This window comes from Elephantulus edwardii, unplaced genomic scaffold, assembly GCF_000299155.1.
Source record: "Elephantulus edwardii isolate Elephantulus edwardi_28Jun2011 unplaced genomic scaffold, EleEdw1.0 scaffold00271, whole genome shotgun sequence".
NCBI classification, from domain to species: Eukaryota; Metazoa; Chordata; class Mammalia; order Macroscelidea; family Macroscelididae; genus Elephantulus; species Elephantulus edwardii.
In genome coordinates, this window is record NW_006400021.1 from 3,246,681 (window position 1) to 3,270,385 (window position 23,705).

A 23,705-nucleotide genomic window follows, 5' to 3' on the forward strand; every position below is an offset into this window, starting at 1 on the left:
AAATGGATGTCAGAAGAAACTCTGAAGATTGCACTGGAGCGTAGAGAAGCCAAAGCACAAGGAAGAATTCAAGATACTAAAGAGCTGAACAGAAGCAGTGCTCCTAGAACTCCTTAAAAAGATTACAGCCAAGAAAATTCTACTCTACAGGGCGCTCTGGTGGCCTAGTGGTGAGGAGGTGTCAACCTGGAGGCAAGTGATTCCAAGTCACCAGCTCCTCTGTGGGAGCCCATTTGACCAATCTCCTCCTCTATGATTTACTGACTTTCAAAACCAGCTGAAGGATCAGCAATAGGTCCGTTCCAACTTGACAGCAAACCACAACAACAACACATCAACTCTAGAGCCCTTCACAAGTGGGCTAGTACCCTGGGAGGGAAGAGAGGTTGCTACTTGCAGTGTGTGTCGGATTAGCAGGTTGCAGCGTGAGTTAGTTTTTCCATTGGAGAGGACTCCACACTACACTAGTAATCTAGCATTGAAATAATACCACTCAGGGCAAAACAAAACATATGCTTCTGGCCTTTAAACTCAGACATGATGTGGCCACTCCCTTAGCAACATCACTGTGGCTTTTCCTTTCATCTGGCATTTTCAGGTGTTCTTTTCGAGCTAACAGTTGAGTTTGGAAGGTTCATGTCTTAAAGCCTTGCAGCTCAGTGACTCTGCACATCTCAGCAGGTTAGTCAGTCAGTGTGGAGTCAGAACTGCCTCATAGCTGACCGGCCAGCAGGTTTTCAAAGGCTATAAATCACACAAGAGGAGGTTTCCCGTAAACAGCTGATGTTTAGCTGGTATTTAATTGCTGCTGCTTCTTTTCAGAGGAAGATTTTCAACAAGATGGATTGACACAGTGACTGTAACAATGGGCTCTAGTAATAGCAGAAGTGATGAGGATGGCACAGGATAGGGCCGGGTTCCGCTCTGTGGTTCACAGGCTCATTATGGTTCATACTGGACTTCAATGGCACCTAAAACTACAACCTTTTAGATAAGCACAAAGCACATTCTTCAGGAATCTCTTCTGTACTGGCAAGAGATAACATTTAGGTGCATGTAAGGAGAGCCAGGAATCCCTGGGTGGTGCAAATAGTTAAAAGTTGAAGACTTTATCCCAGTCAGAGGTCGCTCAGAAGAAAGAGCTGGCAATATACAGAAAATCAGCACTGAAGACCCTGTGAACACAGTTCAGCTGTGAATCATGTGAGGTTGCAAAGAATCAGAATCCATCTAGTGGTAAATGGAAAGATAAAGGACATCAAACTGAACAGTTTAACCCAACAGAAGCTTATTTTTTCAGATGAGAAAAGTCCAAAAGTAGGAAATTTGGGAGGGTTGCTGGCTTCTCAATAGCATCAATGCCTTTCTGTCTTGCCTCTCTGTCAGGCCAAATGACTTTCTTCTTCGTGATGACCTCATGGTCACATGATGGCTTTTCCACCTCCAGCCATCATTCTAGGAAGAAAGAAAAGTGTTATGAATTAAAGTATATCCCCTCATTTAAAAAAAAAAAATAAATATCTTATAAAATCGCAATCTCTGCCTCTAGCTGTAATTCCGTTTAGGAATGAGCTGTCTCTGTTATCTTAAGGAGGCAGGAGGCACAGTGTATTCTAAGAAGGGATGTTTGAACTGATGTACCATTAAGAAGCAAGGTTGAAACATTAGCTAAACAGGTGATGCGCACATTTTGTGAGATATAAAAGAGATTAAGCAAGTGAGCAGGGCTGAGATGGAAGAAGAAAGCCATATAAAGAGCAACCAGGAGCAGGAGCTCGAGAGAGACAAGAACCTTCCTCCAAAAGCATTTCAGAAAGGAAGACTTCCTCTCCAGTGAATGTCTTGAATCTAGATATTCTACCTTAGTCTAAACTGTTACAGTTTTTAGAAAAAATACATCCCTGCCTATCTGTAAAAGTGTAAAGTTCTTAATGCTTCATTTGACTAAGATCAACAACTGACAGTCTTGCTACCAGCCATCAGGAAATCAAAAGAAGTGTTGCTTTGGGAGAATCCAGCTGATGGTATGCACAGGAATCAGATCCACTATACCTATGGAAAGAATCACTGAAGAAGCTCTTTATCAGCTGTGAAAACTATGTCAGGTGCTGATTGTGAAACAGACCATCAACTATTCATATACAAATTCAAACTAAAGCTAAAGAAGATTAAACCAAATTAACAGGAATCAAAATTTGACCTGAATTTCAAAACTATCTTATGAACAGATTTGAGAGCTTGGATACTAATGAGCAAAGACCAGATGAGCTGTGGGAGGATATTAAGTATATCATACACTATCCACTCTTATCCTATTCTCCTTTCAATGCTCATGTCAGACCTGCTTTATAACAGTAGTACTATGCAGTATTTGTCCTCTTATGACTCAGATATTTCATTCAGCATGATGTTCTCCAGCATTCCCCATGTTGTATATTTTTTATTATAAATTCATTGTTTTTCAGCACTGTATAATATTCCATTGCATAGATATAGATAGATATAGATATAGATATAGATATAGATAGATATATAGATATAGATGTTGTTGTTATGTGCCATTGAGTCTTTTGCAACTCACAGTGACCCTATGTACAACAGCCCTAAACCCTGCTCATCCTGTGCCAATTGCATTGTCTCCGACACACTCACCCCCAATTACCCCAGTCACTGAATCAATCCACCTCATAAGAGGCCTTCCCCTCCTGTGCTGTCCTTCCACCCTTCCAAGCATGATATCCCTCTCCAAGGACCAGTCCCTCCTTACAACATATCCAAAGTATGTCAGATGAAGCCTCAGAATCCTTGTCTCCAAGGAGCAGCCCAGTTTAATCTTCTCCAGGAAGAATCTGTTTTCTTAGCAGTCCGTGGTACACTCAATACTCTTCTGCAGCATCACAGCTCAAAGGCATCAGTTCTCCTTCTATCCTCCCTAGTTATTGTCTAATTCTTTGATGCATAACAAGTGATTGCAAAGACCCTGGCCTGTATCAGATGCACCTTAGTCTCCAGAGTGACACCATTGCTCTTCAATACTTTGGAGAGGTCTCTAACAGCAGACTTTCCCATCGCACTATGTACTTTAACTTCCTGGCTGCTGGTGCCAAGAGTGTTGACTGTGGAACATTGGAACAGATGAAGAAAAGAACTATTTAAAAAGAATATATGATTAGGCATTACATGTGTGACAACAGCCCAGAATAAGAGGTATATCATTGCAAGGAGGACCGGGGTGAGGTGGAGGTAAGTAATTGTGCAACAATGAATGAATGTTTTTTAAAAAGTGAACTGAGGGAGGGAAAGGGAGAGAGACAAGGTATAATGTGTAACAATGAGTGAATCTAAATCTAAGTTCTCTGCAAATGTTCATTAAAATTACAATTAAAATAACGTTTTATTTTCATAAAAATCATCCACAAAGAATGCAAAGAGTCATTGCAAAGACAGAGGAGGCAGAAAAGACCAAGATGGATGTCAGAAGAGACTCTGAATATTGCACTAAAACACTGAGAAGCCAAAGCAAAGGGAGGAAATAAAAAAATCAAGGAGCTGAACAGAAAATTTTAAACAGTAGTGTGGAAACAAAGCAAAATATGATAATGAAAAGTGCAAAGAGCTGGAGTCAGAAAATCAAAAGGGTCAAACTCACTCAACATTTCTAAACTGAAGGAACTGAAGAACAAATTCAAGCCTTGAGTTACAATACTTAAAGATGCTATGGACAGAATATTGAATGATCTAGGCAGTATTTTTAAAAAAAAATAGGAGTACACAGAATCACTGTAGCAACAAGACTCGGCTGGCACAAAAGAATTTCATGAAATAACATAAGAGGCAATGGTGAGGAAGGAGGAAGTTCAAGCTGCTCTGAAGGAGTTGGCAAAAAACCAGGCCCCAGGAATTGACAGCATACCATTTGACATATTTTTAAAAACAGATGCTGCCCTGAATTTGCACACCAGGTTGTGCCAAGAAATCTGGAGGACCACTATCTGGCCAACAAACTGGAAGATATTTATATTTGTTCATACGCCCAACTAAAAGGTGATCCAACAGTGTGGGAATTATTGGACAATATCACTAATATTACACACGAGCATAATCTTGATGAAGATTATTCAAAACAACTGGAATAGTACATTAAAAAGAACTACCAGAAATACAAGCTGGGCGTAGAAGAGGCCATGACACTAGAGACATTATCACCAATGTCAGATGGATCTTGGCTGAAAGCAAAGAGTTCCAGAGAAATGCCTTTTTGTGTTTTATTGACTATGCAAAGGCATTTGATTGTATAGATCACAACAAGTTGTGGCTAATGTTGAGAAGCATGAGATTTCCAGAACACTTTATTGTGCTCATGTGAAATTTATACTTGGACCAGAAGGCAGTCATCAGAACAGAGCAAGTTAACACTGCATTAGGAAGGGAGTGCATCAGGGATGCACTCCTATCTCCTGTCTTCAGTCTGTATTTGCAGAACAGATAATTCAGAAGGCTGGACTTTATGAAGAGGAATGTGGCATCAGAATTGGAGATTCATCAATAACTTGCATTATGCAGATGATGCAACCTTGCTACCTGAAACTGAGGAGGACCTGAACCTTATGCTGCAGAAGGTCAAGGACTGTAATTTTCAATTTAGATTGAAGCTTAATTTTTGTAAAGAAGACAAAGATTCTTATCACTGGGCCAATTGGTATCACCATGATGAATGGAGAAGAGATTAAAGTTGTTAATAATTTCAGATTGCTTGGCTCCACAATCAGAATTTTTGTCACCAGCACTCAGAAAATCAAAAGATGAATTTCAGTGGGAAAGTCTGCTGTCAGAGACCTCCCCAAAGTTCTAAATAGCAGTGATGTCAGTGCTCCTGATTTAGGCCATGGTCTTCACAATTACTTGCTATGCATCAGGGAGCTGGACAATGACTAAAGATGATAGAAGAATTTATGCCTTTGAGATGTGGCGTTACAGAAGAGTATTGAACATACCATGGTGTTGTAGACCGAGGGTAAAGTAATTCTATAATTATTAATAATGAGACATACAGCCAGTAATGAGATAGAGCAGAGATAGGGGCCAGCAGTTCTCCACTGAAGACCCCAAGTCAAGCTTCTCTGTATCTTTATTGAAAATTATCAGGAAGTAAATCACAAAGAAAATTCAATGCAAATGAAGCCAAGCTTTTTCTATTGAAAGCCTTCTCCTTGACTCAGGAGGGAGGGGTTAGCAAATGGAGAATCTGGTAAACCCTTAAGGATTGCCTTAGTGCCTCAGGGTGAACTCTAATTTAAACCATGCCTCCCCCACATCCTGAAATAGCATTCAGTTTATTACAAATATTTAGTATTGGCTTCCCATACCATGGACCACCAGGAGAACAAATAAATGTATTTTGGAGAGGGTGAAACCAAGTTTCTCCTTGGGGGGTTAGGATTTTGAAGCTCTGTCTCACATGCTTTGGGCACATGGCCTGGAGGGACCAGTTCTTTGATAAGGAAATCATATTTGAAAGGGTAAAGGAATAGGACAGGAGAGGAAGACCCCAGATGAGACTGATTGACACAGTAACTGGGGCAATGGAATTAGGTATGTCAGAGTTGGTGAGACTGGCTCAGGATAGGGAAGAGTTCAGAGCTATTGTAAATAGGGTTGTTATGAGGAGTTGAGAGCAACTTGATAACACATTACAACATTGACTATGCAAACGCTTTTTTTTGACTGAGTATTTGTGTTTCATTAACTATGCAAAGGCATTTGACTGAGTGGATCAGAGCAAACTATGGCTAACATTGAGAAGAATGGGAATCACATGACAATCATGCTCATATGAAACCTATAGATAGACCAAGATACTGTTGTCCAAATAGAAAAAAGAAACACTGCATAGTTTAAACTCAGGAAAAGTGTGTATTAGGGTTGTATCCTTTCTCCATATCTCTTCAATCTGTACTCTGAGCTAATCGTTAGAGAAGCTGATCTCTAGAAAGAAGAATTTGGCATTGATATCAGAGGAAAACTCATCAACAAATGGCATTAGGAAGATGACACAACCTTGCTTGCTGAAAGTGAGAAAGACTTGAAACACTTGCTGCAAAAATCAAAGATTATAGTCTTCATTATGGATTGTATCTCAACATCAAGAAAAGAAAAATCCCCACCACTGGGCTAATAAACAACACCATAATAGAGAAAAGATTGAAATTATCAACTATTTCATCTTGCTTGGATCCACAATCAATACCATTGATACCAGCAATCAAGAAAACAGGATACATATTTCATTGGATAAGTCTGCATTCGGGGACCTCTCCAAATTACTGAGAATCAGTGCGGTCACTTTGAAGAGCAAGGTGCTCCTGATTCAGGCCATGATCTTTTCAATCACTTGCTATGCATCTGAGAGCTGGGCAATGAATAAGGATTACAGAAGAAGAATCGATGCCTATAAAGTGTGGGGTTGGACTTTAGTACTGAATATGCCATGGACTGCCGACAGAACAAACACATAAATCTTGGAAAAAAAGCATCCAGAATGCTCCTTGGAGGCAAGGATGGTGATGCTTAGGCTCACATACTTTGGACATTTTGCTTGGAGAGGATTTTCCTTAGAAAGAGACATCATATTTGGAAAGGTGGAAGGTCAGCACATGAGAGGAAGACTCTCAACTACATGGGTTGATAGAATGACTATGACAATGGGCACGAGTATGTCCAAGATTGTGAGGATGGCACAGAATAGGACAAGTTTCCGATGTGCTGTTCATAGGATCACTACGAGGCATACCCGATTTGATGGCATCTAACAATCACTACAAGATTTACTGGTGTGTGCATCACTCTGAGTCTACACATGGATTATTCCTGTGTGGAGATGAGGAGTGGAGGAGGCCAAGCTGGATCAAGCAGGGCTGCGTGACTAAAGGATCCATGGCTCAACCACATCTTCTTCCTGTGCTGGGTCACAGCTTTTCCCAAGGATCCCTGGAAGGTTGAAGCCCTAATTTCAAGATCCCAGAGTCAACTCTACCATCTGAAAATTCACTATAGCTCAGAGCATGTGTGCTGGGAGCCTGTCAGATACCTGGCCTCAGTGGAGACTTCAGAACCCAAGCTGACTCACTTTGGGAGGTCACTATACTCAAGCATTTGTCATTTCTTCCAAACATTCACTCAGCTCTCTCTTTCTTTCCTCCCTTACTATCCTAAGCAATTTTGATTTGATGGCTTCAGGCCATGCAGAAGGAGCAGAAAACTCAGAACAGAAGCTTCTGGTTCAGTGTTACCCATGGCCATGAAGAAGTTGGACCTGGTACCTTCACTTGCAGGGAGGGAGCAGAACAGTGTTGGAGCAGCAGGATCCAGATCTACAGAGACTATCTGGAGACCCTCCTCTAGAGAAGTGGTATTTCTCCAATGAGAAATACCATGCCCACAAGAATGGTCAGATAGGAGATTTTTCACTATTGTCATAACTGAGAAGTGTTAGATAACAAGATAGCCCATGAGGAATATACTATTACCAAGCCAAACCGGTTGCTGACAGGTTGAGTTGGTGAGTCCAGGTACATAAAGTAGCACCATGCTCCATTGGGTTTTCAAGGCTCTAATGGGTTTGTTATTCTTCACTTTTTACATTTTTTTAATTTGTTTATATGTAGTCGTTCATATATATTGTGTTTTGTACAAGTACTTTGTGTCTTATGTAGTCATTCATGTACATTGCGTTTACCTTTGGTCTCTGTGATATTTTGGAAGCAGGTTGTGCCAGGTCTTTCTTCTGTGGTGTCTTAAGGTGAGCTAAAACCACTATCCTTGCTCAACAACTCTCTCTCTCTCTCTTTATATAGACAGTGAGTACGTGAAAAGGGAAAAATAGAGGATGGAATGGTAGGAGGGAGGAATTCACTGGATTTTCTTAAAATTCAGGGCTAGTGCTACAACCAGAGTAAAGAAAACTTGGATTGTCTCTCCTATGTGCGTTTCTGTTTGGGCTTTGACCTTGTGATGACGGTCATGCTCAAGGTCTTTTGAGTACTGTATCTCATCAATGGACTCCAGAGTTATTCCTCATTTTCTGCTTTTAGAGTCACAGCCCCTGAGGGATGGCTTTCAGGGCTTCCTGTCTTTTCCACATCCACACATTTGCCCTGCTAAAATGAGGCACAAATGTTACCAGGTCGATAGAGAGGATGTAGTGACATGTGATGTTTGCCTTTTGAAACCAACCAATGCTGCCTGTACCTACCATGTTGGATACACTCAGGAAAAAAAAAAATGTAAAGGAAGTCTGGCAGATGGCATGCTCACCTAGATGGAAAAATCTGGCTTTGTGAATCAAAGATTAGGGTGACACCAGCAATTTTCATTTCAAGTTGTGAAGAAACACAGTTTCTTAAAACAATATTGGGTAAAGTTCATGACTTTACCTATTAGAAACATGTAATCTTCTCTATCACTTTCAAGGACTGTAACTATGGGGTGGGGGGAATAAGGACTCAGTCTAGCTGTGTGATGTAAGTGAAACTCACAGTGAAGAAGAGGTCATTCAAAGCTGAGGAAGGAATGTTTCATGGAAAATTAATCAATTGCTCTAAGACATTGGCTACACTTGCCTGACTTTAAAGATTTATATGGAGTTATACACAGTCAAATGCCTTTGTATAATCAATAAAACACAAATAAACATCTTTCTGATATTCTCTCCTTTCAAACAATTCCATTTGACATTAAGCAATGATGTTCCTCATTCTGAATTCAGTTTTAATTCCTGGCAGTTTCCAGCTGTTTTTATAAAATGTTCAACAATATTTTATTTGCATATGATATTACTGATGTTATTTAGTAATCCCCACACTCTCTAAAATCACCATTTTTTAATGAAAATATGGGTCTCTTCCAGTCAGTTGGCCAGTTATTCTGAATTTCTTGGCATAGATTAGTGAAGACTACCAGGGTTGCATCTATTTGTTGAAATATGTCAATTGATATTTCATCAATACCTGGCTCCTTTTTTTGTTAATAACTTCAGTGGAGCTTAACTTTTTTCTTCCATTACCATTAGTTCTTAATCATATGTTACTTCCAGAAATGTTTCAGTATTGATCAATTCCTTTTGGTATGGTGGCTCTATGTGGTCTGGTGGCTCTCTTCCATCTTTTTTCCCTCTAGTAATTAATTTTTATTTATTGTGTATCTCAATTGCTCACACTTTCTTTACATCTTGTGCGATAAAAATAACAAAGAACGTGTAATTACATTTTTTACTATTCTTTCCTGATTAGATCTGTTATTTCGTTGATTCTCTGGGATCTGTGGTTGCTGTTGTTTCTTCTTCTTTTTTAATTGGTTTGCTTAAAAAGTTTGCATGCATTGCATTTCACACTACTCTTCACTCACCTTGTGTTTTATATAATCATTCTCATGTATTATGTTTTACAAAATTAATCACTATTGGGCTTTGCCCATCTTTTACCCTGTCTTTTCACCCAGATCCTTCCCATTTCCTTCCTCCTCTCCTTCCACCCACCAAACTGTTCAACCCTGTGGGTTCATTTTACCCCTACCCATCCTCACCTCTCCACCTCCACCCCTTACCTCCTTGAGCTCTCATACATGTTTTATTAGTAGTTGTTGTTCTTGTTCTTGTTGTTATGTGCCATCAAGTCAACTGCGACTCATGGTGACCCTATGTACAATAGCTTTAAACCCTGCTCTCCCTTGTGCCAATCTTATTGTCTCTGACACACCTGCCCCCATTACCCCAGTCACTGAATCAATCCATCTCATCAACGGTCTTCCTCTCTTGTGCTGTCCCTCTACCCTCCCAAACATGACATCCCTCTCCAAGGATTGGTCTCACCTTGAAATATGTCCAAAGTGGGTCAAACGGATCTTCAGAATCCTTGCCTTCAAGGAACAGCCTGATTTCATTCTTTCTAGAATGAACCTGTGTGTTCTTTTAGCAGTCTATGGCATATTCAATACTTTCCTCCAGCACCACAGCTCAAATGCATTAATTCTCCTTCTATCATCCCTAATCATTGTCCAGCTCTCTGATGCATAGCAAACAACTGCATAGACTATGGCCTGGATCAGGCCCACCTTAGTTTCCAAACTGACATTGTTGCTCTAGTTATCCTTCTATTTTTACAATAATGGTCTTATACAGTATTTGTCCTTATGAGATGGAGTTAGTTCACTCAGTTTAAATGCTCTCTAGTCTTCTCCAAGTTATGTAGTATTTTTCAAAATCATTGATCCTGAGTGCTGTGTCTTACAATTTCTCAAACCATTCTGTTGTGGTTGAACATTTTGGCTGTTTCCATGTTCTTGCGACTTCTATCTTATTTTTTTTAATGCTTTGTGAATCATTAAGATTGTACCCATTGAATTCTTCAGTATTGAAACTTGAGTTTTTAATGTGTTCTTCAATTCTTTCAGCTTGAGAAATGCTAAATATGTTCTTCCCTTTTAGTTTTCTAATTCCTACTTCTTGTACATTTTCTTGTAATAATTTTATTTGTATTCTCAGAGCTGCTCTTTGAAGTAATCTGTTCAGCTCTCTTACTTCCACATTCTTACCTTTCTCTTTATCTGTTCAATCTGTATGCTGAGGAAATCATACAAGGAGCTGGACTTTATGAAGAATATAGCAACAGGATTGGAGGAAGACTCATTAACAACATGCACTATGCAGATGACACAGCATTACTCAACAAAACTGAGGAAGACTTGAAACACTTGTTGCAGAAGACCAAAGACTGAAGCCTTCAATATGGATTGCATCTCAATCTCAGGAATTAAAATCATCATCACTGGACCAAAGGCAACACCATGACAGACAGAGAAAAGATTGAAGTTGTCACTGATTTCATCTTGCTTGGATCCACAATCAGCACCCTTAGTACTGTTGTTTACTGCCATCGAGTTGAACATGACTCATAGCAACCCTGTGAGCAAGAGACCTAAAGCCTTTTTATAACTATCGACATTTATCAAAGATCATAGAGTTTCAAGAGGCATGGTGTTTAGGAAGTAGATGCCAAGCAGCCAATAAATCAAAAGATATATTGCACTGGGGAAATCTGCTATCAGGGACCAGCCTGAGTACTAAAGAGCAAGGATGTCAGTTTAAAACTAACATGCAACTGATCCAAGTCATAGTCTGTTTTATTACTTGCTCTGCATCTGAAAGTTGGACAATGACTAAGGATTGCCAAAGATAAATCAACGCTTTTGAGTTTGGTGTTAGATCAGAGTACCTAATATTCTGTTGACTGCCATAAAAACAAATATGTATTTCTTGAAGAGAGTACCACCAGAGTGTTCCTTGGATGCAAGGATGGCTCAGCTTTCTCTCACATATTTTGTATATGTTGATAGGAGGGTCCAGTCCTTGGAGAAGAGCATCATGCTTGAAAAGGTGGAGTGTCTGTGTAGGAGAGGAAGATCCTGAGAAAGATGAATTGACTTGATAACACTAACAACAGGCTCAAATATATTGGAAATGGTGAAGATGGCATAGCACAGGGCCAGATTTACATATGTTGTCCCTAGGGTAGCTATGAGTTGCAGCTGACTCAATGGCACATTGGAACAGCAAAATTTTTCATTTTTCCATCATTTCAACAAACAGATGCTGCCCTGGATGTGCTCACCAAGTGGTGTCAAGAAATATGGAGGACAACTACTAGGCCAACTGACTGGAAGAGATCCATATTGATTCCCATTCCAAAATAAGGTGACCCAACAGAGTGAGGAAATTGTAGGAAAATATCACTAATATCTCACACTAGCAAAATCATGATGAAGATTATCCAGAAAAGACTGGAACAATACATTGTCAGAGAACTACAAGAAATACAGGCTGGGTTTAGAAGAGGTCATGGTACTAATGACATTCTTGCCAATGTCAGAAGGATCTTAGCAGGAAGCAAAAAGTATCAGAGGAATATCTATCTGTGTTTCATTTACTATGCAAAGGCATTTGACTGTGTGGATAACAACAAATTGTGGTTAACTTTGAGGAAAATGGGAATCCCAGAACACTTGATTGTGCTCATGTGAAACCTATACTTGGACCAGGAAGCAGTCCTCTGAATTTAGCAGGGAAACACTGCATGGTATAAAATCAGGAAAAGAGTGCATCAGAAATGTATCTTATCTCTGTATTTTTTTTAATCTATATGCAGAACAGATCATTCAGGAAGTAGGGCTTTATAAGGAGGAATGTGGCATCAGGACTTGAGGAAGACTCGTCAACAACCCATGTTATGCAAATGGCACAACCTTACTTGCTGAAATTGCAGGAGACCTGAAGCTCTTGCTGCAGAAGGTCAAGAACTATAGTCTTCAATATGGATTGAAGCTTAACATCAAGAATACAAATATTCTCACCACTAGACCAATTGACAGTAAGTACTGTAATAGATGGAGAAGAGATAGAGATTGTTAGCAATTACAGCTTGTTTGACTCTACAATCAACACTCTTAACACCAGCAGTCAGGAAATAAAAAACTAATTGCATTGGAAAAATCTGCTGTCAGGGACCTCTCCAGAGTCCCTCTCCAGAGTTTCTCTCCAGAGAAAAAGCAACAATGTCAGTCTAGAAACTAACATGCACCTAATTCAGGCTATGGTCTTCACAATTACTTGCTATATATCAGAGAGATGGACAATGACTAAGGATGACAGAAGAAGAATAAATGCCTTCAAATTATGGTACTGGAGAAGAGTCTTGAACATACAACGGACCGCCAAGAAAACAAATAGATGTGTTTTGTAGAGGGTGAAACCAAGTTTCTTCTTGGAGGCTAGGAATTTGAAGCTCTGTCTCACATACTTTGGCATGTGGCCTGAAGAGACTGGCCCTTCAAAAAGGATATAATTCTTGGAAAAGTGGAGGGGCAGCACAGCAGGAGAGGAAGACCTAGGATGAGATGGATTGATACACTGTCTAGGAGAATAGGGTTGGTTTGTCAGAATTAGTGAGACTGGCCCAGGACAGGGAAGGCTTCAGAGCTGCTGTACATAGGGTCTCAGGCAACTCAATGGCACATAACAATAACAACATTAACTCTTTCCATAAATGTAGTTAATCAAATTCTTGTGTAGTTTATAAGGTGAGGTCCATATGTTTTGCTGTCATACCTTTTATAAAAAAACTATTTGTAATAAACAAATCATTAATTATACGAAATTCTATCATTTGACCTCCAGCTTTTTCTGTCATCAACAACTTAATTTTCAGCTACTATTCCTTCCTTTTAGTTCCTTCATTTGTGTTCCATTTATTATTATTATTATTATTATTATTATTATATCTTAATTGCTTGTTTAATAAATTTTAGACTGCTGGTAGAAATTCTCAATTTCTGAATTTATAGCATTAGTGATTAGTGTTTTAGTGATTGTTGTTGTTGTTGTTATGTGCTGTTGAGTCGTAGATGACTCATAGCGACCCTATGAATGAAAGTCCTGAACACCTATAACTTTCATGGTTTCTCTAAGTTCATAGAGTTTCCAGAGGCAAGCTATTCCAGAAGTAAATTCCACTCCTGTTTCCAAACCTGTTTTAATTTGGGAGCTCCACCAAACACTGTCCACCCTGGGCAACCACTATCACATTTGACACATCAGTGTCACAGTGCTTACCATCACAGCAACCACAAGTTACCTCTGATCAGCAAACTGACAGACCAGTACTATACTACTTAGAAGAAAGCATTTGACTGTGTGAATCTTAACAAATTATGGATAACATTGAGTATAATGAGAACATTAAGTTGTTCTCATCACTAAGAAGCAGTTTTTTGAGCAGAACAAGGGAACATGGTTAAAATTAGGATAGGTGTACAAAAGGTTGCCTACTTTCTCCATACCTATCCAGTCTCTGTGCTGAGCAAATAATTTTAAAAAACCTAGACTTTATGAAGAAGAATATGGCATTAGATTTGGAAAAAATTATCAACAATCTGTGTTACACAACACAACTTTGCTTGTATAAGTTGAAAAATTAAAGTACTTACTGAAGAAATCAACTACAGTTTTGTATATATGTTACATCTCATCATCAAGAAAACAAAAATCCTCACGACTAGACCCATTGTTGTTATTGCTGTGTACCATCAGACTCTAACAGACCCGTAGCTCACCCTACAGTGGGTTTTCAGAGGTTGTAAAGCTCATGGGATGAGATTATCCATCTTTCCCTCGTGCAACAGCTGATGGATTCCAACCATGTACTTTTGCACTGGCAGCACAATTCCTATTACTAAACCACCAGATCAATAGACATCAACAACATCATCAAGTTGTTGTTGTTAGATGCCATCAAATTGGCTATGACCCTGAGTTACCCTGTGAACAACAGATCTGAACCTTTCTCTATCCTGCACTGTCCTCATGATCTCTAACGTGCTCCAGTCCACTGTTTTAGTCATTGTGTAAATCTATCTCATAAGAATATTTCTCTTTCACTTATCCTCCAGCTTTCCCAGCATGATGTCCTTTTTCAAGGACTGATGCTTCCTGAAAGCATGCCCAAATTATGATATTTCACTATCCTTGTCTCTAGAGAGCATGCTGCTTGCATTTCCTCCCTGACAAAACTGCTTGTTCTTCAGTAGTCCCTGGCATTTTCCTTCTCTCCAGCAATATCATAACTCAAAGGCATCATTTCCTCTTGTGTCATCCTTATTCATAGCCCAACTTTCAAATGCAAAGCAGGCAATTGAAAATACAATGGCTTGCACTAGGTGCACCTTGTTGTTGTTGTTGTTGTTGTAATGTGCCATCAAGTCCTTTGTGACTCATAGCGACCCTATGTACAAGAGCCCTAAATGCCAGTCCATCCTGTGCCAACCTCACCGTCTCAAACACATTCATTCCCACCACTCCACTCACAGTATGGATTCATCTCATCGAGGGTCTTTCTCTCCTGCGCCGTCTCTCCACTCTCCCAAACAGGATGTCCCTCTCCAAGGACCAGTCCCTCCTTGCAACATGCCCAAAGTATATCAGACGAAGCTTCAGAATCCTTGACTCCAGGAAACATTCTGGCTTCACCATCTCCAGGACAAACCTGTTTGTTCTCCTAGCAGTCCATGGTATATTCAACACTTCTCCAGGACCGCAACTCAAAGGCATCAATTCCCTTTCTGTCATTCCTATTCACTGTCCAATTCTCCGATGCATAGCACGTAATTGCAAAGACTATAGCCTGGATCAGGCGCACCTTAGTCTCCAGCCTGACATCGTTGCACTTCAGTACTCTTGAGAGGTCCCTCACAGCTGACTTTCCCAATGCAATTCATCTCCTTATGTCCTGGCTGCTGTTACCAAGAGTGTTGACTGTGGAGCCAAGCAAACTAAAACTGTTAACTATCTCAATCTCTTCACCATCCATACTGATGCTGCCAATTGGCCCAGTAGGGAGAATCTTTGTTTTCTTGATATTGAGCTTCAATCCATGTTGAAGACTGCAGTCCTTGACCTTCTGCAGCGAGCGCTTCAGACCCTCCTCAGTTTCAGCGATCAGGGTTGTGTCATCTGCATAACGCAGGTTGTTGATGATTCTTCCACCAATCCAGATGCCACATTCCTCCTCGTACAGCCCAGCCTTTTTAAACTGACATCATTGCTTTTTTTACCACTTTGAGGAGGTACTTGATAGTTGATTTCCTCAGTGCAGTTTATCCTTTGATTTCTTAACTTCTGCTACTACTCTCATGCAGACAGTGAAGAGGACTCTACACACTTGTAAAAAATCAAAGACTACAGCCTTCCATATGGATTGCATCTCAACAGTAAGAAAGTAAAACTCCTCAACACTGGACTGATAAGCAACATTTGATAGATGGAGAAAATATTGTACTTGCCAATTATTTCATCTTACTTGTATCCACAATCAACACCCTTGGTACTAGTAGTCAGGAGAACAGGAGACATACCACTTTGGACAAGTTAATTGTAAAAGACCTCTACAACTACTGAAGAGCAATGATGTCAGTCTAAAAACTAAGGTATAGCTGATTCAGGTCATGATCTTTATAAACAAGTGTTATGTATCTCAGAGCAGGACAGTGAATGACAAAATTGATGACTTCAAGCTGTGTTGTTGGAGAAAAAAACTGAATATCCCAAAGACTGTCAAAAGAACAAACAGATACGTCTTAGAAATAGTGCAGCCAGAATGCTCCTTGGAAGCAAGGATGGCAAAGCTTCAGATTACATACTTTGAACATGTTGCTAAGAGAGGCTATTTCTTAGAAAGCAACACCATGCTTACAAAGATGGGAAGTCAGTGAAAAAGAGGAAGACCTTCAATGAGATGGTTCAACAAGTTCACTACAGCAATGTACTCGAGTGTGTTAGTGACTAAGATGGGCAAAGGATAAAACACTCTTCAGGTCTGCTGTCCATATGCTTGTTGTCAGTCATAGCTGACATCACCAAACAACACCAGCAAGCTACCATGAGTGTTGATTGTGGACCCAAGAGAAATGAAATCATGAACAGCTTCAATCTTTTTTCTATCTACCATGATGTTACCTGTTGGTCCTGTAGCAAGGATTTTAGTTTTCTTTGGTGTTGAGATGTAACCCATGGTAAAGGTTATATAGTCTTTGATATTACCAAGTGCTTCAAGTTGTCTTTATGTTTTGCAAGCAAGGTTATGCCATTGGCAGAAAGTAGGTTGTTGATGAGTCTTCCTCCAATCCTAATGCACACTCTTTCTTATATAGTCCAACTTCTCAAATAATTGCTTAGCATACAGATTGAATTTTTCTAAATTACTGAAGAACAATGGTGTCTCTCTGGAGAATAAGGTGCGTCTGATACAGGCCACGATCTTTGCAATCACTTGTTATTCTTCAGAGAGTTGGACAATAACTAGGGAGGATAGAAGGAGAATTGATGCCTTTGAGCTGTGGTATTGGAGAATAGTGTTGAGGGTACCATGGACTGCTAGGAAAACAAACAGATTCATTCTGGAAAGGGTTAAACCAGGCTGCTCCTTGGAGGCAAGGATTCTGAAGCTTCATCTGACATACTTTGGTCATGTTGTAAGGAGAGACAGGTCCTTAGAGAAAGACATCATGTTTGGGAGGGTGGAGGGCAGGCGCAGGAGGGGAAGGCCCTCTAGGAAGTGGATTAATTTGGTGACTGGGGTAATTGGTATGGGTGTGTTGGAGACAGTGTGATGCACAGGACAGAGCAGAGTTTAGGGCTGTTGTACAGTGTCGCTATGAGTCGCAAGGGACTTAACGGCACATAACAACAACAACAAAAACAACAACAAACAGATCGAATAGGATTGGAGAAAGGATACAAAGGTAGTGCATACCTTCCTTGATTTTAAACCATGCAGTTTTCCCTTGTTCTGTTCTGACAACTGCTTCTTGGTCTATGTGTAGATTTCAAATGCACTGAATAAGTGTTCTTGGACCCTAAACACTATAGTCAAAGATGGGGGGAGAATTTGACTATTTATATCAACTTTTGCAAACTGAAATTGATCAACCATGCAACCAAGACATATCAAAAATAACTTGTGACTAGAATGCAACAGTTAGAAACAAAGGAGATGGAATGACAGCTGGAAAATATGGTCATGATGATAAAAATGGGGCCAGAGATCACACTTCTAAAAAAGTAAGCATCATCACAAGCTGTCAACTATTTCATTTCACCTCAATCCACAATCAATATCCATGAAAGCAATAGTCAAGAAATCAAAGATGTGTTGCATTGGGGAAATCTGCTGTCAAGGGCCTCTTTAAAGTACTAAAGACAAGGATGTCAGTTTAAAGAATAATGCACACTTGCTGTAAGCCATAGTATTTTTTATTATTTCTTAGAGAGCTCTGGTAGCCTAGTGGTTAGAAGCTGTGCTGCAATCCTGAAGACATGTGGTTCGAGACCACCAGCTGCTCTATGGAAAAAGGATGGGCAATCTCCTCCCATGTGATTAACTGCCTCTGAAAACCTGCCAGAGGGTCAGCTATGGGTCACTTTCAACCAGATGGTAAACAACAACAACAGCAAATATATCTGAAAGTTGAAGAATAAATAAGGAAGACTTAAAAAGAATAGATGCCTTCAAATTGTTGTGTTGACAATGAGTATTGAGTATACTTGTTGTTGTTAGGTGCTATAAAGTACAACTCATAGCAACCCTATGAATAGTTGACTTCAACCCAGCCCTATTCTGTGCCATCCTCATCATCCCTGACACACTAGAACCCAGAAGTCACTATATCAATACATCTCATTGGAGATCTTCCTTTTCTTCACTGGCCTCCATCTTTCCAAGCATGAAGTCCCTCTCTGAGGAATATCTTTGCTAAGCTACATGTCCAAAGTATGGAAGACGAAGCCCTGCCATTCTTCCAAGGAGCACTCTGGCTGCCCTTTTCCCAAGACATATCTGTTTATTCTTCGGCAATACATGGGATGTTCTACACTCTCCTCAAATACCATAAATCAAAGAAATAAATTCTTCTTTTGTCATCTTTATTAATTGTCCAGCACTCTGATGCATAGCAGGTGATTGAGAAGATCGTGGCCTGTATCAAGTGCACTTTAGTTTTCAAACATGCACCATTGCTCCTTATAGGTGTCTGACAGCAGACTCACCCAATGTAATACATCTCCTGATTTCCTAACTGCTGATATCAATGGTGTTGATGGTTGATACAAGCAAGACGAAATCATTGACAGCTTCAATCCTTTTTCTATCTATCATAATATTGCCTACTAGTCCTATAATGAATACTTTTTTCTTGATGTTAAAATTCAATCCATAATGAAGGCTGTAGCCCTTGACCTTCTGTAGCAATGGTTTCATATCCTCTTCACTTTCAACAAACAAAATTGTGTCATCTCCAGGTTGTTGATGAGTCTTCCTCAAATCCTGATGCTACATTCTTCTTCAAAGAGTCCAGCTTTGTGAATAATTTGCTCAGCATACAGACTGAATAGTTATAGGGAAATGATACATTCTTGATAGATATGCTTCCTGATTTTAAGCCATGCAGTATCCCTTGCTCCATTCTGATAATAGCTTTTTGATCTAGGTATAGATTCAATACGATCACAATTAAGAGTTCTGGGATTCCCGTTCTTCTTAGAGTTACTCATAATGTGTTATGACTCATGTAGTAAAACCACAGAAGAAGCCCAAGCCCGAGGTCTACAAGTATTAAATACACTATGGACTGCCAAAAGATAAACAAATCTGTCTTGGAGGAAGCACAGCCAGGGGTGTCCTTAGAGACGAGGATGGTGAGCTTTACCTCTCATACTTTGGGCATGGTTTTAAGAGGAGCCAGTCCTTGGAAAAAGACATCATGTTTGGAAAAGTTTGGATCAGTGTAAGAGAGGAGTGTATCTCTAGTTGATAAATGGACATAATAACTGCCGCAATGAGCTTGCACATGACACAGATTGAGAAGAGTGTGCAGTATAGGTGGAAGAGAAGATTGTAACTTGCCCTAAGTTGTAGGGGAATGAAATGCCCCTAGGGACAACAACAAAGGGAGTTCTCGTGGAGCCCACACAGAGTTGCTCTGCTAATCCGAAGGCCACATCTAATGTCTCAAATTCACCATCAGTGCCACAGGAAAAATATTGAACAATCTCCTCCAGTGCTCTGTACAGCTTGGAAAAATCAATGAAGGATCAACTATGAGTTGGTTCAAATGTCACAAAAGTGAGGTTTTTGAGTTTTGGATTAGGCTTGTAAACTACTTTCTCCCTCTAGAGATAGTCACATAAATTGCAGGCCCAGTGCCATAGAAGAGTTTATCAGTATAAAGGAGTTCAGCCTGATACTTCTTTCATATATATGCTCCATACTGAGTCTCACAATCATGCCTAAGACAAAGCTGTTACAAAAACAAAAATTTCATACTACGTGGAATTCACATAACACACAATTAACCATTTAAAATTATGTAATTCCATGGAATCCAGGGTATTCCTAATGTGCAACCACCAAGTTTTCTTTACAGTGAATTTTTTTCCCCTCATCCCATAAAAGTGTCCCAATATCCATTAACAAAAACCAAACCAAACATGCCACTGGGTGAATGCTCGTCATAGGAAACCCCACTGGGTTTGTGAGCCTCACAGTTGGAGTGTGGTTGGAGAAAAGTGCCGAATAGCCCATGGACTTCCACAAGAACAAATGTGTCTTGGAGAAGATATAGCCAGAGTGCTCCTTAGAGGAAAAGATAATGAGGCTTTGCCTCCCATACTTTGGACTTGTTAGGAGAGGCTATTCCTTGGAAAATGGCCTTATACTTGGAAAGGTGGAGGGTGGATCAAAGAGAGGAAAAACCTGAACCAGACTAATTGACACAGTGATTGCACCAATTGGCTTGAGTTTGTCAGAGGTTGTGAGGATAGGACAGTGTGTGTTCAGATCTGTTGTTCATACGGTTACTATGAGTTATATTCAACCTGACAGCACTTAACAAGAAGTTTTTACACAGAGAGATTACTTGTTTTCTTTCTGCAGACTGGTAGACAGACTGGAACCACTGCCTTGAGCTAGCAGCCCATTTGTAATGCATTGTGCCACCAGTGCTCCTTTTAGTATCCAGTACTGGTGTTTTATTTTACAGACAAAAATACAAAAGAAAAAATAATTCTACAAGGGAGAATCCTTAGGTTGAACAAACAGTACATGTTCTCAGCTGCTAAACAATTGACTATTCAAATTCACCCAAAAATGCCTTGGAAAAAAGATCTGGTACTGGATTGCATAACAACATAAAAAAACAAACAAACAAAAAACCAAAAAACACAAAACCACATACAACAAACTCACAACCGGAATGAAACATACTTTCCAGTTGACTACAGCTCATAGCAAACCTATAAACAACAGGTCTGATCCTTGTCCTTTCCTAAGCCAACCTCACGGTTTCCAATATACTCAAGCACATTGGAACAGTCACAGTATCGATCCATCTTGTTGAAAGTCTGCCTTTCTTTTGCTGACCCTCCATCTTTCCTTGCATAATGACCTTTTCCAAGAACTGGACTTTCTTGACAACATGACCAAAGTGTGTGACATGAAGTTTCACTATCCTTGCCTCTAAGGAGCACCCTGGTAGCACTTCCTCCAAGACAGATTTGTTTGTTGTTTTGGTCGGCCATTGGGTAACCAGTACTCCGCTACTTCCCTCCTAGTAGGAGTTGAAAGAATGAAAATCTTAGTTTTCTCAAGCTCAAGTTCACCACTGTCAAGTTATATTGTTGCTGTGTACCTTATAGTTGGAACTAACCCATAGCTGACCTTCCAGCAAGTTTTCAGAGGCAGTTAATCATCTGGGAGAAGATTGCCTATCCTTCTCACAAGGAGCAGGGGATGGATTCAAATCATGTGCCTTTGGTATTGCAGTTCAAAAACTAGGCTACCAGAACTCCCGATGTCAAGCCAGACATGACTCATAACTGAGCCTCCAGCAGTTTTTCAAGGCTGTAAATCAAATGAGAGGAGAATGCTCACTTTTCTTCCTTGAAGTCACTGGTGCATTGGAATCATCAGAGAGGCTCTTTGGTTAACAATTCCACTCCCTAGGGATGATTATTATTATTAGGTTCTGTAGAGTGAAATATGACTCACAGTGACACAATAAACTCTATAGATCTGAGCCCTCTTCTATCATATGCCAACCTCGTATTCTCTGACAACTTGAGCCCATTACTATAGTCATTGTGTCAATCCATCTGGTTGAGAGTCTTCCTCCCTTTCACTGTCTCTCCACCTTTCCAAGTATGATGTCTTTCTCCTAGGGAAAACATTTTCTAGCAACATGCCCCAAGTATGCAAGATGAAGCTTGACTATCCTTGCTTCCAAGGAGCAATCTGGTTTCACCTTCTCTAAGACATATCTGTGAATTTCTTTGACAGTCCATAGGCTATTCAGTACTCTTCCAAAACCATAGTTCAAAGACATCAATTCTTCTTCTGTCATCCATATTTATTTGTACAGATCTCAGCTGCATAGCAAAAGATTAAAAAGGCTATTATCTGAATCAGGAGCATATTAATCCTCAAACTAATAACATTGTTTCCCAGTAATTTGGAGAAATCCTTGACCGTAAACTTCCCAGTGAAGGAAATCTCCTGACTGCTGGTGCCTAATGTATTTGTTGTGGATCCAAGAAAAATGAAGTACTCGATAATTTCAATCTTTTTTTTTTGTAATGTTATCCAGTGGTGAGAATTTTTGTTTTCTTGACATTGAGATGCAATTCATATTGAAGGCTGTAGTCTTTGATTTTCTGAAACAAATGATTCAAGTCCTCCTAACTCTCAGCAAAAAAAATGTTGTTTCACCTCCATACCAAAATTGAAGGGTCACTGAAAGCATTGGCAAAATGTAAGGCCCAAGAATTTATGGGATATTAATTGACATGCTTCAAATGATAGATGCAGCTCTGGGTGCGCTCATTGGACTATGTCAGGAAATTTGGAGGACAGGTGCCTGACTGGAAGAGATCTATATTTGTTCCCATTCCCAAGAAAGGTAATCTCTAGGTATTACACTACCCAAAATAACAAGTTGTTTATTTTCTAAAACCAAAGTTTCTTGTCTCACAGTTTTGAAACCTAATAGTCCAAATCAGGGCATCTGCTATAAGGGAAGTTTCTTGTCAGAAGTTCTGACATTCTTTGATATGCTTTGGTGTATATGTTTCAAGTGCACCTGTGTGTACCTTTCACTGCATTTCCTCTTTTTTATGAGACACTACTGGGTTTAGAAGAGGTCATGGCACCAGAGATATCATTACTAATGCCAGATGAATATTAGCTAAAAGCAGAGAATACCAGAAGAAAGTCTATTTGTGTTTTATTGACCATGCAAAGGCATTTAAAAGTGTAGATCAAAACAACTATGACTAAAATTGACAAGAATGGGAATTCCAGTAAAAAATTTATACCTAGACCAAGAAGTTTCATCTGAACAGAGCAAGGGGAAACTGCATAGTTTAAAATGTGAGTGACAGCTGTATCCTTTCTACATAACAATCAATCTGTATGTTGACAAATCATTAGAGACTAGAGTTATGAAGAAGAGTGTGACATCAGGATTATAGGAAGATTTCTCAACAACTTGCATTGTGTAGATGATGCAACCACTTGCTGAAAATTAAGAGGACCTGATGAACTTACTATAGAGAATCAAGGACGGCAATCTTCAATATAGATTACATCTTATCATCAAGAAAATAAAAATTCTCACTACTGGGTCAATAGGGAATATCATGATAGATGGAGAAAAGATTGAAAATCTCACTAGTTCATCTTTCTTGGATCCACAATGGACAGACAGCCTTGGTACCAGCACTCAGAAAATCAACAGTTGCATAGTGTTGGGAAAGTCTACTGTCATTTTCCAGTGTCCTAAGGAGCAATGTTATCTCTTCAAAGATTAACATGCATCTCATTCAAGCCATAATCTTTCCAATCACCAGCCAAGAGAGCTGGACCGTGAATAGGATGGCAGACAAAGAATCGATGCCTTTGAGTAGTGATATTAGATAATAGTACTGAATAGCCCTTGAACTGCCAAAAGAACAAACATGTTGTTGTTGTTGTTGTGTGCCGTCGAGTCACTTGCGACTCATAGTGACCCTATGTACAACAGCCCTAAGCTCTGCTGTGTCCTGTGCCAATCGC